The following is a 14,687-nucleotide window of genomic DNA, read 5'->3' as shown; positions in this document are numbered from 1 at the left end:
GACAGCACTCCACTCCGACTCCTCGGTAGGGAAGCAGATTGAGGCTTTAATGTGTGGCTCCAACACATCCAAAACCTGAGTGGACATTAAAGAAGCTAAGGTGAGTGTCATGTTAGGTATTCTCTACAATACTGTGTTGTTTCAACTTCCAGAAGCAACACTTAGACATAACCGCATATGTATTTTTAGACTCACCTGCATCAAATATCTTGAAAAGGTGGGCTGTGAGATACCAATGACGTCGCCTGCCACAGCCTGGAAGCTCCCAGTAGCCATAAAGTGTAACACAGCCAGGAGTTTGTGTAGGCCTGAGACAGAGCGAGAGCGTGCTGTCTCAGGGTCTATGCCCAGTTTGACAAGGTCATACAGGTGGAAAATGTTGGTTCTATTTAGGCGGAACATCTGTATGACCCTATCATCGGACAATGCATTTAAGTTTAAACGCCCTCTAAAAAAACGAGGCTGGCGCAGCCTCCGCGGTACCTGGACAACCTGTTGACCATGTTCACTTACCTGGGCCTGATTCCTGGAAGCCTCATGGAGCAGTCTAAGGTATCCCACAGCAAACAAAAAATCATTGCCACACACCACAGCCGCCATTTCAGAGTGAGAGAAGTTCAGAATGTGCCTGAAACACTTTTATAGGGCCAAACATTCAGGTGTGAGTAATGGATAATTGAGTACACATGTAAACGCGGTTTTCAAAGGCTGGCGCGTTTTTTTTTAGGAAAAAATTACGAATTGTAATTTTTCGCGGCCGCGAATGCATTTTCGCGGCAGCAATTACAATTACGAATGGTTAGTAAATGACCGAGATTCATATCTAAACAGGCGTAATTTGACCGATGGTGTATTCATTCGTAATTTTTTACTTGGACTTGCAAAAAATTACGAATGCCCTCATCACTGCCGTGATTAGTGTTTAGTAAATTACCGAGATGACACTTTGAAGAAAAAACGCCATCTCGGTCAAAATCGGGACCTTAGTAAATTTACCCCAAAGTCGTAAGGAAAGTTAGTGCAAATTGCACTGTGTGTACACAGCTCGTGATACCGATGCACACTTCCAGTTTTGCAGGGAGAGATAGACTGGGCAGACAAGTCAGTCTTGGCTATATTGTGTACAATCTAGTACATAGTATAGTCAAAATTGTCACTTAGTCAAAATCTCACATAGTCAAAATCTCAAGTAAAGTCAATATCAGTGGTTCAGCGCTCCGGGGAGTTCAGGGGAAATCGCAAAGTCAAAATCGAAGATAGTGAAAATTTCACCATGTGTATGCACGTTTAGAGTAAGGGGTAGAGTTATGGAGAGGGTAAGGGGTAGGGTTAGGTTACTTATGAAGAAGTGTCAGGACTGTCTGTCAAGATGCCACTGACGGTATTCTGACCATCAGCATCCAGACTGTCCGGATCTCGTACCCAACGTATAGTTATAAATAATACTTATAGAGGAAGTAATAAATTAAATGCTACATATTTGTAAAAAACATTAATTTTATTTTACTTTGAGAATTTTACCAGGAATAAATACATTGAGCGTAACCTGTCAATTATGTTCTGTAAATAAACAGCCGCAACCCTATTACAGAGAAAAGACATTAAGCATGACAATCACAAACACGTTTACAGTGGCAAATGATGGAAGCTTTGAAAGGTGTCAGACAGGCGTCAGATTTAAATGTCCCAGGTAAGTTGCTCCACATATGGGGACCCATTAAAGGAAGATAGAGCATCTCAGCTGCACACTGAATTTAGGAAACATTAGTAGGTATCTGGAAGTAGATCTTATGTGGTAAATGGTTATAGTTACAGGGGTAAGGCCAAAATGTATCTGATGGAGATACAGACAAAAACAAGAATTTACTCACCGGTAATTCTGTTTCTCGTAGTCCGTAGTGGATGCTGGGAACTCCATAAGGACCATGGGGAATAGCGGGCTCCGCAGGAGACTAGGCACTCTAAAGAAAGATTAGGTACTATCTGGTGTGCACTGGCTCCTCCCTCTATGCCCCTCCTCCAGACCTCAGTTAGGGAAACTGTGCCCGGAAGAGCTGACATTACAAGGAAAGGATTTTTGGAATCCAGGGTAAGACTCATACCAGCCACACCAATCACACCGTACAACTTGTGATAACCTTACCCAGTTAACAGTATGAACAACAACTGAGCCTCACTCAACGGAAGGCTCATAACAATAACCCTTATTAAGCAATAACTATATACGCGTATTGCAGAAAGTCCGCACTGGGACAGGCGCCCAGCATCCACTACGGACTACGAGAAATAGAATTACCGGTGAGTAAATTCTTATTTTCTCTGATGTCCTAGTGGATGCTGGGAACTCCGTAAGGACCATGGGGATTATACCAAGGCTCCCAAACGGGCGGGAGAGTGCGGATGACTCTGCAGCACCGAATGAGCAAACACAAGGTCCTCCTCAGCCAGGGTATCAAACTTGCAGAACTTTGCAAAGGTGTTTGAACCCGACCAAGTAGCCGCTCGGCAAAACTGTAAAGCCGAGACCCCTCGGGCAGCCGCCCAAGAAGAGCCCACCTTCCTTGTGGAATGGGCTTTTACTGATTTTGGATGCGGCAGTCCAGCCGCATAATGCGCCAGCTGAATCGTGCTACAGATCCAGCGAGCAATAGATTGCTTTGAAGCAGGAGCACCCAGCTTGTTGGGTGCATGCAGGATAAACAGCGAGTCAGTTTTTCTGACTCCAGCCGTCCAGGCTACATAGATTTTCAAAGCCCTGACTACATCAAGTAACTTGGAGTCCTCCAAGTCCCGAGTAGCCGCAGGCACCACAATAGGTTGGTTCAAATGAAACGATGATACCACCTTTGGGAGAAATTGGGGACGAGTCCTCAATTCTGCCCTGTCCATAAGGAAAATCAGATATGGGCTTTTACATGACAAAGCCGTCAATTCTGACACACGCCTAGCCGATGCTAAGGCCAACAACATGACCACCGTCCACGTGAGATACTTTAGTTCCACGGTCTTAAGTGGCTCAAACCAGTGGGATTTCAGGAAATCCAACACCACGTTAAGATCCCAAGGTGCCACTGGTGGCACAAAAGGAGGCTGAATATGCAGCACTCCGTTAACAAACGTCTGAACTTCAGGCAGTGAAGCCAGTTCCTTTTGAAAGAAAATGGATAGGGACGAAATCTTGACCGTTATGGATCCTAATTTTAGGCCCATAGTCACTCCTGACTGTAGGAAGTGCAGGAATCGACACAGCTGGAATTCCTCTGTAGGGGCCTTCCTGGCCTCACACCAAGCAACCTATTTTCGCCATATACAGTGAAAATGTTTTGCTGTCACGTCTTTCCTAGCCTTTATCAGCGTAGGAATAACTTCATCCGGAATGCCCTTTTCCGCTAGGATCCGGCGTTCAACCGCCATGCCGTCAAATGCAGCCGCGGTAAGTCTTGGAACAGACAGGGCCCCTGTTGCAACAGGTCCTGTCTGAGAGGCAGAGGCCATGGGTCCTCTGAGAGCATTTCTTGCAGTTCCGGGTACCGAGTCCTTCTTGGCCAATCCGGAGCAATGAATATTGTACTCACTCCTCTTTTCCTTACAATTCTCAGCACCTTGGGTAGGAGAGGAAGAGGAGGACATACATAGACCGACTGGAACACCCACGGTGTTACCAGTGCGTCCACAGCTATCGCCTGAGGTTCCCTTGACCTGGCGTAAAACCTTTTTAGCTTTTTGTTGAGGTGGGACGCCATCATGTCCACCTGTGGCATTTCCCATCAATTTGCAATCTGCGTGAAGACTTCCTGATAAAGTCCCCACTCTCCCGGGTGGAGGTCGTGCCTGCTGAGGAGGTCTGCTTCCCAGTTGTCCACTCCCGGAATGAACACTGCTGACAGTGCGCTTACTTGATTCTCCGCCCAGCAAAGAATTCTGGTAGCTTCCCCCATCGCCACCCTGCTCCTTGTGCCGCCTTGGCGGTTTACATGAGCTACTGCGGTCTGACTGGATCAGAACCGGTTGGTCGCGAAGCAGAATCTCTGCTTGACTTAGGGCGTTGTATATGGCCCTTAGTTCCAGGATATTGATGTTAAGGCAAGTCTCCTGACTTGACCACAGACCTTGGAAATTTCTTTCCTGTGTGACTGCCCCCTACCCTCGGAGGCTTGCATCCGTGGTCACCAGGACCCAGTCCTGAATGCCGAATCTGCGGCCCTCGAGAAGGTGAGCACTCTGCAGCCACCACAGGAGAGACACCCTGGCCCTGGGGGATAGGGTGATTAACCGATGCATCTGAAGATGTGATCCGGACCCATTGTCCAGTAAGTCCCATTGGAAGGTCCTCGCATGGAACCTGCCGCAGGGAATGGCCTCGCATGATGCCACCATCCTTCCCAGGACTAGAGTGCAGTGATGCACTGACACCTGTTTTGGTTTCAATAGATTCCTGACCAGTGTCACGAGCTCCTGAGCTCTCTCTATCGGGAGATAAACCCTTTTCTGATCTGTGTCTAGGATCATGCCTAGGAGAGACAGATGAGCTGTAAGAACCAACTGCGACTTTGGAATACATAGAATCCAGCCGTGTTGCCGTTTCACTTCCAGAGAAAGTGATACGCTGTTCAGCAGCTGCTCTCGTGATCTCGTTTTTATGAGGAGATCGTCCGTGATAATATTGACACCCTGCATCCGCAGGAGCACCATCATTTCTGCCATTACCGTGGCGATATTCTCAAGGCCGTGGAGAGACCAAACGGCAACGTCTGAAATTGGTAATGACAATCCCGTATCTCAATTCTGAGGTACGCCTGATGAGGTGGATAAATGGGGACATGAAGGTATGCATCCCTTATGTCCCGATTCACGATAAAGTCTCCCCCTTTCAGGCTTGCAATGACCGCTCTTAGCGATTCCATCTTGAACTTGAACCTTTTCAGGTATATGTTCAGGGATTTTAATTCAATATGGGTCTGACCGAACCGTCTGGTTTCGGGACTACAACATGGTCTAATAATAACCCCCTCATGTTGAAGGAGGGGAACCTTGACCACCACCTGTTGAAGATACAATTTGTGAATTGCAGTTAACACTGGTTCCCTCTCTTGGGGGGAAGCCGGCAGGGCCGTCGGTGAGGGGGCATCTTCTCACAGTCCAGCTTGTATCCCTGAGATACAATATCTATTGCCCAGGGATCTAACAGGGAGTGAACCCACTTGTGGCTGAACTTACGAAGGCGTGTCCCCACCGGGCCTAGCTCCGCCTGTGGAGCCCCAGCGACATGCGGTGGATTTTTGTGGAGGCCGGGGAGGACTTCTGTTCCTGGGAACTAGCTGTGTTGTGCAGCTTCTTTCCTCTGGCCCCGCCTCTGACAAGAAAGTACGCACCTCAGACTTTCTTGTTTCTCTATTCGAAAGGCTGCATTTGATAATGTCGTGCTTACCTAGGCTGTGCAGGAATATAAGGCAAAATATCAGAATTACCAGCTATAGCTGTGGAGACCAGGCCCGAGAACCCTTCTCCACACAATCCTCAGCCTTCCATATGCCTCTTAAGTCGGCATCATCTGTCCATTGCATATTACTACAGGACACGTCAAGCAGAAATCGAAATAGCTTTGACTCTAGGACCCAGTATACTCATGTCTCTTTGGGCATGTTATATAATTATATATCTATCACTTAAGACAGCATCATTAATATATATATATATATATATATATATATATATATATCTATACATATATATATATATAAGCACAATGAAGCGGCACTCCTGGACTTAATTCAAATAAACGGGTCCAGTCTCCCGATTTTGATGTGCAACGTTTCGGTTTTAATCACAAACCTTCGTCAGGCATATACATACAACAGAACATGTCTTACCTATATAACAAATGAAATCACCAGGTGCAGTGCAGTGCAGTCCAGGAAGCCCCAGAGTTAGACTTCCAGCTGATGTCATGCAGCATGGACTAATTACGTAACAAGAGAGTGTTAACCCTTCACCACACTACAGACATGGAAATGAATGAATGACGTTTAATATTCAAACGATACTTAGTAAATACAATGATCATCCACAGGATAAAATGCAACAAGTTATATCAAAGATTACATATGAGTATAGCAATCAGGGCGATTATACATCACCACATCACAATTGACTTAAATGGTTAACCAGGGGGAATCAATTAGACCAATTAATGAAAACAACATGTAGAGATAAAGAAAAACATCACAGAAAACTGCTGTAAGAAAGTGTTTCATTTAACCCCTTAGGTGTTACAGTGTTGAGCCTGTCAATCCACTGTGCTTCCCTTTGTAGCAAGAGCCTAGATCTGTCACCACGTCTCCAGCTTCCCGGGACCATGTCTATCATTTTGTATTTCAATGAAGACAAAGTGTGTCCTCGTAACTTAAAATGTTTAGAAACAGGTTGTGCGGCTGGTTTGCCTTCAAGCGCGGATTTAATAGCGCTCCTGTGTTGGGCCATGCGTACTTTAAACATGCATGTGGTCTTCCCTATGTAGTATAATCCACAGGGGCAAATGATACAATACACCACATAGCGTGAGGTACATGTGAAACAATGTTGTAGTTTGATTCGTTTGCCAGAGTGCGGATGTACTATAGTGTCTCCTGTTTCTAGGTATGTGCAAGTGGTACACCCTAAACATTTATAATTACCCGTTTTTTTGGTAAGAAAATGTTGGGGTGCCCGGGAGTCAAAATCAGAAATGTCACTGTGCACAATCATGTCACGAATGCTACGTCCTCGTTTATAACAAGGCATTATCCGTTTCTTGGACAAAGATGGTAGGTCAGGGTCAGTTTGAACAATAGGCCAAATACCCTTCGCCTTTGACATTAATCTAGTACTGGCAGTTGTATACTGATTCACATAAATCATGGTATTTGTTATGCGGCTCTGACTAGAAATGTCTGGTTCTTTAACCTTCGGTGCTGCGAGCGCCTTTTTTCTAGCACTGGTCAGTGCATTGTTGGAATATCCCCTTTCTAGGAACTTAGTGGTCATAATATCAAGCTGTTTACATTCATCATCAAAATTACTACAGATGCGATGTACTCTCAAGAACTGAGAGTACGGTAGACCCTTTTTAAGTGGAGCAGGATGATGGCTTGAAGCTAATAATAAATTGTTACAGTCAGTAGGCTTAGTGTAAAGAGAGGTACTTAACACCTCACCATCTCGACTCACAAGTACATCAAGAAAATGTATATCTTTCTCCTGAATATCAAAAGTGAATTTGATATTGTTTACCAGGTAGCAAGATACTTAGACCATTACCTGCAACCAGTGATTCAGAATGAGCAGACATATTTGAAGGACACGTCAACTTTTCTGTGTAAACTGCGTAATCTTGACCCTATTACTTCAGAGACATGGTTGTGTACAGCTGACGTTGTAAGTTTATACACTAACATTCCACACAGCCGAGGTATTACAGCTGTTGAGAGCTTGATTAGCAACAATACACTGTACAATGGTCCAGATAAATCTCTGTTTGTGAAATTACTACAATTGGTTCTCACACGTAACTACTTCCTATTCAACAAGGAATATTACTTACAAACTCTTGGCTGTGCCATGGGGTCTCCGGTCGCACCAGCCTATGCCAATGCCTTTATGTTCAAAGTTGAACATGATCTGTTCTTTGGTAAACCTGAATATGCAAGCAAAATCATTTTCTACACCAGGTACATAGATGACGTGTTCCTCCTTTGGCGAGGCACGAGGTGTGAGTTTTTGAGCATGATGGCTGACATTAATACCCAAGATAACAATATCAAATTCACTTTTGATATTCAGGAGAAAGATATATATTTTCTTGATGTACTTGTGAGTCGAGATGGTGAGGTGTTAAGTACCTCTCTTTACACTAAGCCTACTGACTGTAACAATTTATTATTAGCTTCAAGCCATCATCCTGCTCCACTTAAAAAGGGTCTACCGTACTCTCAGTTCTTGAGAGTACATCGCATCTGTAGTAATTTTGATGATGAATGTAAACAGCTTGATATTATGACCACTAAGTTCCTAGAAAGGGGATATTCCAACAATGCACTGACCAGTGCTAGAAAAAAGGCGCTCGCAGCGCCGAAGGTTAAAGAACCAGACATTTCTAGTCAGAGCCGCATAACAAATACTATGATTTATGTGAATCAGTATGCCAAAGTATGCCAACTGCCAGTACTAGATTAATGTCAAAGGCGAAGGGTATTTGGCCTATTGTTCAAACTGACCCTGACCTACCATCTTTGTCCAAGAAACAGATAATGCCTTGTTATAAACGAGGACGTAGCATTCGTGACATGATTGTGCACAGTGACATTTCTGATTTTGACTCCCAGGCACCCCAACATTTTCTTACCAAAAAAACGGGTAATTATAAATGTTTAGGGTGTACCACTTGCACATACCTAGAAACAGGAGACAATATAGTACATCCGCACTCTGGCAAACGAATCAAACTACAACATTGTTTCACATGTACCTCACGCTATGTGGTGTATTGTATCATTTGCCCCTGTGGATTATACTACATAGGGAAGACCACATGCATGTTTAAAGTACGCATGGCCCAACACAGGAGCGATATTAAATCCGCGCTTGAAGGCAAACCAGCCGAACAACCTGTTTCTAAACATTTTAAGTTACGAGGACACACTTTGTCTTCATTGAAATACAAAATGATAGACATGGTCCCGGAAAGCAGGAGACGTGGTGACAGATCTAGGCTCTTGCTACAAAGGGAAGCACAGTGGATTGACAGGCTCAACACTGTAACACCTAAGGGGTTAAATGAAACACTTTCTTACAGCAGTTTTCTGTGATGTTTTTCTTTATCTCTACATGTTGTTTTCATTAATTGGTCTAATTGATTACCCCTGGTTAACCATTTAAGTCAATTGTGATGTGGTGATGTATAATCGCCCTGATTGCTATACTCATATGTAATCTTTGATATAACTTGTTGCATTTTATCCTGTGGATGATCATTGTATTTACTAAGTATCGTTTGAATATTAAACGTCATTCATTCATTTCCATGTCTGTAGTGTGGTGAAGGGTTAACACTCTCTTGTTACGTAATTAGTCCATGCTGCATGACATCAGCTGGAAGTCTCCTCTGGGGCTTCCTGGACTGCACTGCACTGCACCTGGTGATTTCATTTGTTATATAGGTAAGACATGTTCTGTTGTATGTATATGCCTGACGCAGGTTTGTGATTAAAACCGAAACGTTGCACATCAAAATCGGGAGACTGGACCCGTTTATTTGAATTAAGTCCTGGAGTGCCGCTTCATTGTGCTTATATCTTTAACCTGCAAAGTTGATTTAGAGGGCACCGGGCAAGCTGACTGTGATGTTTATTTCATGAGTGCCGAATACAAATACTATTTACATATATATATATATATATATATATCTATATCTATATGCATACTAGGGTCTCAATCTCTGCTGATAAGGTACCTGTCCATGCTGCCACAGCGCTATAAACCCATGCCGACACAATCGCCGGTCTGGGTAGTATACTAGAACGTGCACGCTATCTGCAGGATCCCTGAGAATAGCTAGTGCTACCGTCTGTGCAAACAGGACACCCTAGGGGAAGATTCTCAACACATCCTGGCCCTAGTGGGGAAAGGATACAGCCTGAGAATTTATTTATTTTTATTTTTTGTTGGAAGCTGCAGTCTCTTGTCTGGAGATTCCCGCTCTTTTTCCTCATGAGAGGAGGGGAATTTACCTCAGTTTTCTTCCCCTTAACATGTGTACCCTTGTGTCAGGGACAAATGAGTCATCAGTGATATGCAAATCATCTTTTATTACAGTAATCATATATTGAATACCTTTCAGCCATCTTGGCTGTAACATTGCATTATCGTAGTCGACACTGGAGTTAAACTCCGTGTCGATACCAGTGTTTATTATTTTGGATAGTGAGCATTGAGAGACTCTGAAGGTCTCTGTGACATAGGGGCAGACATGGGTAGATTTCCTGTCTGTTCCCTATCCTTTTGTGCAATAAATTCACCTTAGCACTTACACATATCCAAACAGGTGTCGGCGTTGTCGACTGATAATACCTTTTTGATTACCTTATAATATTCACTATAGATGGGTAAGAGACTAAGTACGCACTTGGCGTATGAGATACCGTAAGGGTACGCACTTAGCGTAACAGACGCTTAGCCGAGGGCGAGACGCACGAGCGGCACGTTCGCTCACGGCCTAATGCGTAGAGTCAAGCACGCTATAGGCTGCCGACTACCGTAATGATACGCTACCAGCGTAGCGGACGCTCGAGACCACGAGGAGATCACGAGCGGCGCAGACGCTCACAAGATGACAATCAGTAAACCTTGAATGTAACACACAGGAAGGATACTCTTATACTGTAAACCTTGTACTGAAACACTGTAGCGATATAACGCTGCTTAACCTTGTTAATACTAAAGCTGTTTGAGCGATCGAGATGCTCCTATTACCCCCTGCAATGTAATGAACACAAGATACCGTGCTAAGGATCCAACACCTTTACTAACAAGCTTTTAGTTATATCGAAAAAGGTAAAACAGTTCACAAGTCATACACTACAAACTAACATATAATTCTAACAGAATATCTAGACAGAAATATACACAATAGAGAACGATCGCAACTACAAATACATAGACTAAGTGTGAATGGCTAACATTATATGGATAACAAAGTGGCAACAGAGAAACATACCATACGGGGAACACTCGCAGGTGCAACCGGAATCCAGTCCTCCAATTATCAGCGATAACTGTTGAAGAGAGAGTACTGGCCGGTCTGGGGACAGTGACCCTTATATACACAACATACAGTGTACTTCAAAGGGCCCTACAACCTTATTGTTCATTGGACACAGGAATGTCTCTCTGCACTATAACAAAAAGTCATAGGTAGATTTGAACAGGTGGGCTGCGACTATTTCAAACAGCTCAGGTGGGAGGGAATCTCCGGATTCCCGCCGCATGGATAATGAACTGCAAATATAGGATATGTCCAGAAATTACTAATGGCCATAACTATACGCAGGAGCGTTTAATCTATACCTAACCAACACCGGATTGTTGCTATTAAAATACTCTTCGGTTAGGTACCAGACACCACTGTTTAACCTTAGACAGACCCTTTGTATCACGAAAAGAGGGATTCCCATGTCCATGAGCAAGTCACTTTAACCAAACTTACAGTTATTACTAAGGGGAACATTACCAATAAAACCTGCTATATGGATTTATTAATGAGCGATTGAGTCGCTCGCTAGACGCACACAAACTCTACCGTAAGTGCACATACCATGCGCTCGAGCGCACGCCCGTTCAGGCGCCGTCACGTATCTGCGAGTATGTGCACGCACGCCAGTGAAAGTGCATGTGCAGCAGGCAAGCGCATGAGGTGCATATATGGCAACGTGCAGTGTGATATTTTTCTGACTTTGACAGTCCACCCTTTGGCAGTCACCAATAACTGCCACTTCCTAAAACAGTTCAAAAAGAGAAAAATATATGTCATATGTAAATACATTTCTATGATTGGGTAAAGGAGAAGAGAAGAAGGTAGGAAAAGGGTATGACCTAGTGAGATAGTAGAAGCATGTGTGTATGAATCCATGTTTGAGGGGTCATGTATCATCGTGCCGTACGTGTTCTAAATCAAGCTTCGAGGTATTGCGAAGTATACATTTGAATTCCTTCTTATCCCGTATTAAGGGTCTGTGGATGGGCTGTCAAACTTTACCGAGCTCTTTTCGGCCTTTGGTTGCAACAAAATGGGGGAGCACATTTTAGTTGATGATACATGAAAGGGGGGATATGTGAGTGCTGATATCTGTGCCTGTATTCCCTATCGACTATGTGTGTCATTACCTGAGGGTTGTAGAAATGAAGATAAAGAGCAATTATGGTAAATGCAGTCATAAACTATGTGAGTTTAATATACATTTGTTGATTGAAGTCTTGTCTGGTGTCTTGTCTTGATGTACATGTTGACTGTAGTCTCTTTGGGCTTTTTACCTTGGAGGAAAACAAAAGAGAAACGGGTGAAAGAAACGGACCGTGGAATCACATTTTCATCACAACATTGGGGGTAATTTCAAGTTGATCGCAGCAGGATTTTTGATAGCAACTGGGCAAAACCATGTGCACTGCAGGGGAGGCAGATATAACATGTGCAGAAAGATTTAGATTTGGGTGGGTTATTTTATTTCTGTGCAGGGTAAATACTGGCTGCTTTATTTTTACACTGCAAATTAGATTGCAGATTGAGCACACCACACCCAAATCTAACTCTCTCTGCACATGTTATATCTGCCTCCCCTGCAGTGCACATGGTTTTGCCCAGTTGCTATCAAAAATCCTGCTGCGATCAACTTGGAATTACCCCCATTGTCTCTATCGTTGGGTCATAAATCAAATTAGTTGTTGTTATTACAGTATCTTCACTTCTTAAACTCATCACTCGGGCGCTACGTTTACACTTCGTTAAAACCCGAACGCATCTAAATATCAGACCGACCAATATGATGACACCCAGAATACACAAAAGAAATTTGCCTACATCCATGATAATACCTTGGGCCCATTCTCCTAAACCAGAGAACCAATTTCGTGGGTTCAACCATGACACCCAACTGGTCAGCTCATTACCCACAGCAGCAAGGGTGAGATTGTGTTTCCTTCGAAACTCCCATTTTAATTGCAAAATGTCATCCATCTTTTGGTCTATGACCTCGGCTGGGTCCTCCGTGCTGTTTGTAATATACGTGCAGCACTTTATTCCATATTGAGTAGCCAAGGTAACACAATACCCGCCGGTCACAGCTGTGAGATAATTGAGAATCATCCTATGCTGAACCAGTTCTGTTTTGTAGGCTTGTAACTCTCTCCCAGTATACCTGAACGTGTCGTCATACATTTCAGTGATATTGTCTAATAAATTTGCAAGCGCAGATATATATCTATAATTTAACACTCCTCTGGCGGTACGAGGGATATCTAACGCAAGTAGGATTTGAATCCCGGTGGATTCATGGATCAGGTCAGAGGCCGGATGCTCTGTTTTCTCTATTAGTTGCCTTTTAACGACGTGCTCGTAATGAGTGTGAGTATAAGGAGCTTGGGCACCACGGTGAATATCTTTCATTTTAGTGTGGGATACAGTCATTACCTCAGGCAGTACTTTTCCAATATAACATAACCCTTCTGAGTTTGGGGCAAGCCACTTATACGCCTTCCTCCCGCATATGAAATATGCATCATCAGGGAGAACATATGGGACGGCGTATGACATAACCATATTACAAATTTTCCATGTGAACTCTCCTATCCCTAATTCTCCCATCTGTTTAGTACACGTATCAGTTTGTACGATCTGTGCACAGTATCCTGGTGATACTTCTCCAACTCGCATGGTCCTACTTCCTAGGGTGTACCTATACCGAAAGAATTTCCTATGGTCGGCTATCTGGCGTATAAGTTCTGTATCTATGGACAATCTGTCGGCTCTATGTGAGAATGTCATGGTTTGATTACTCCATGACACTTCCCAATTTCCCGGATTGGAAATGTTAAAGCATACTAGGGATCTATCCACATGATATTGGTGGAGCTTCAAACTAGGAGGATTGGAGATATTAAACCTCCTGTCCACCGGCCTCCCACCACTTAGCTCAAGTACCTCTCCTACAGTTAAAGGGAATGGTACTAGTCCTGATTTGCTATGGCCTTAAGGCACTTGAGAGCATACCCAACAATCTGTCTGGTTTAACACTTTACCCACTAAGGAGTGATAGTCACTCAATGGATGCCGGTCCATATGGATATTAAAACTGGATTGGCATTTCTTGATGCACCCATCCTCAACTATACTGTCACAGTGTCTACAGATGCTGTTCTCTTCAGCTAACAATCTTTCACAATTCCTTCTATTGTCAATGCTATCAGATCGTTTTCTGATACTCGCCTTTGCTCGTTGATTATGTTGTTCTTGGAAATTTACGCCTTCATCCTGGCCATCAGAACCCATTCCAGATCCTTTCTCGACTTCCATGGTACTCTCACCGAAACAGACTGCTCTGGTCAACATCATGGTCAACAGGAAAATCCGTATCACAGTCTCTTGGGGCAAGTCCATCTTAGCGGAGTAAAAGGAAAAAAAATAAGAAGGAGGAAGGGAAATAGGAGGGAGGTGGGAACTGGAGAAAATAACAAATGGGAAAAAGAAGTCTGGCTCGACAAGCTTCTGGTCTTATTATTCTCAACGCTCAGGTGTCGTCTCACTCTTCCCTGAACAGACACTCTAGTGATACAACCTCTACCGTCTGTTCTTTGTCACGGGACCTCTCTGGATCCGCAACCTTTTTACAATGAGACGTATGGACCCAAGTCTCTCTCTCGGCAACCTTCAAAGCAGTTGTGCTGGTCAATAAGACTTGATATGGTCCTTCCCATCTGTCAATAAGGCAACCTGAGCGTAGAAAATTCCGTATCATTACATAATCCCCAGGTTCAATGTCATGACAATTACTGTCTGGCAAATCAGGAATCACCAACTTTAGATTATCATTCTGATTCCTTAATTGCTTACTCATCTTCACCAAGTACTTTACGGTTACTTCATTGTTACATTTCAAATCATC

This window comes from Pseudophryne corroboree, chromosome 5 (genome assembly GCF_028390025.1).
Source record: "Pseudophryne corroboree isolate aPseCor3 chromosome 5, aPseCor3.hap2, whole genome shotgun sequence".
Classification (NCBI taxonomy): Eukaryota; Metazoa; Chordata; class Amphibia; order Anura; family Myobatrachidae; genus Pseudophryne; species Pseudophryne corroboree.
The sequence above is the reverse complement of the archived record's forward strand: the minus strand, read 5'-3'. Positions refer to the sequence as shown.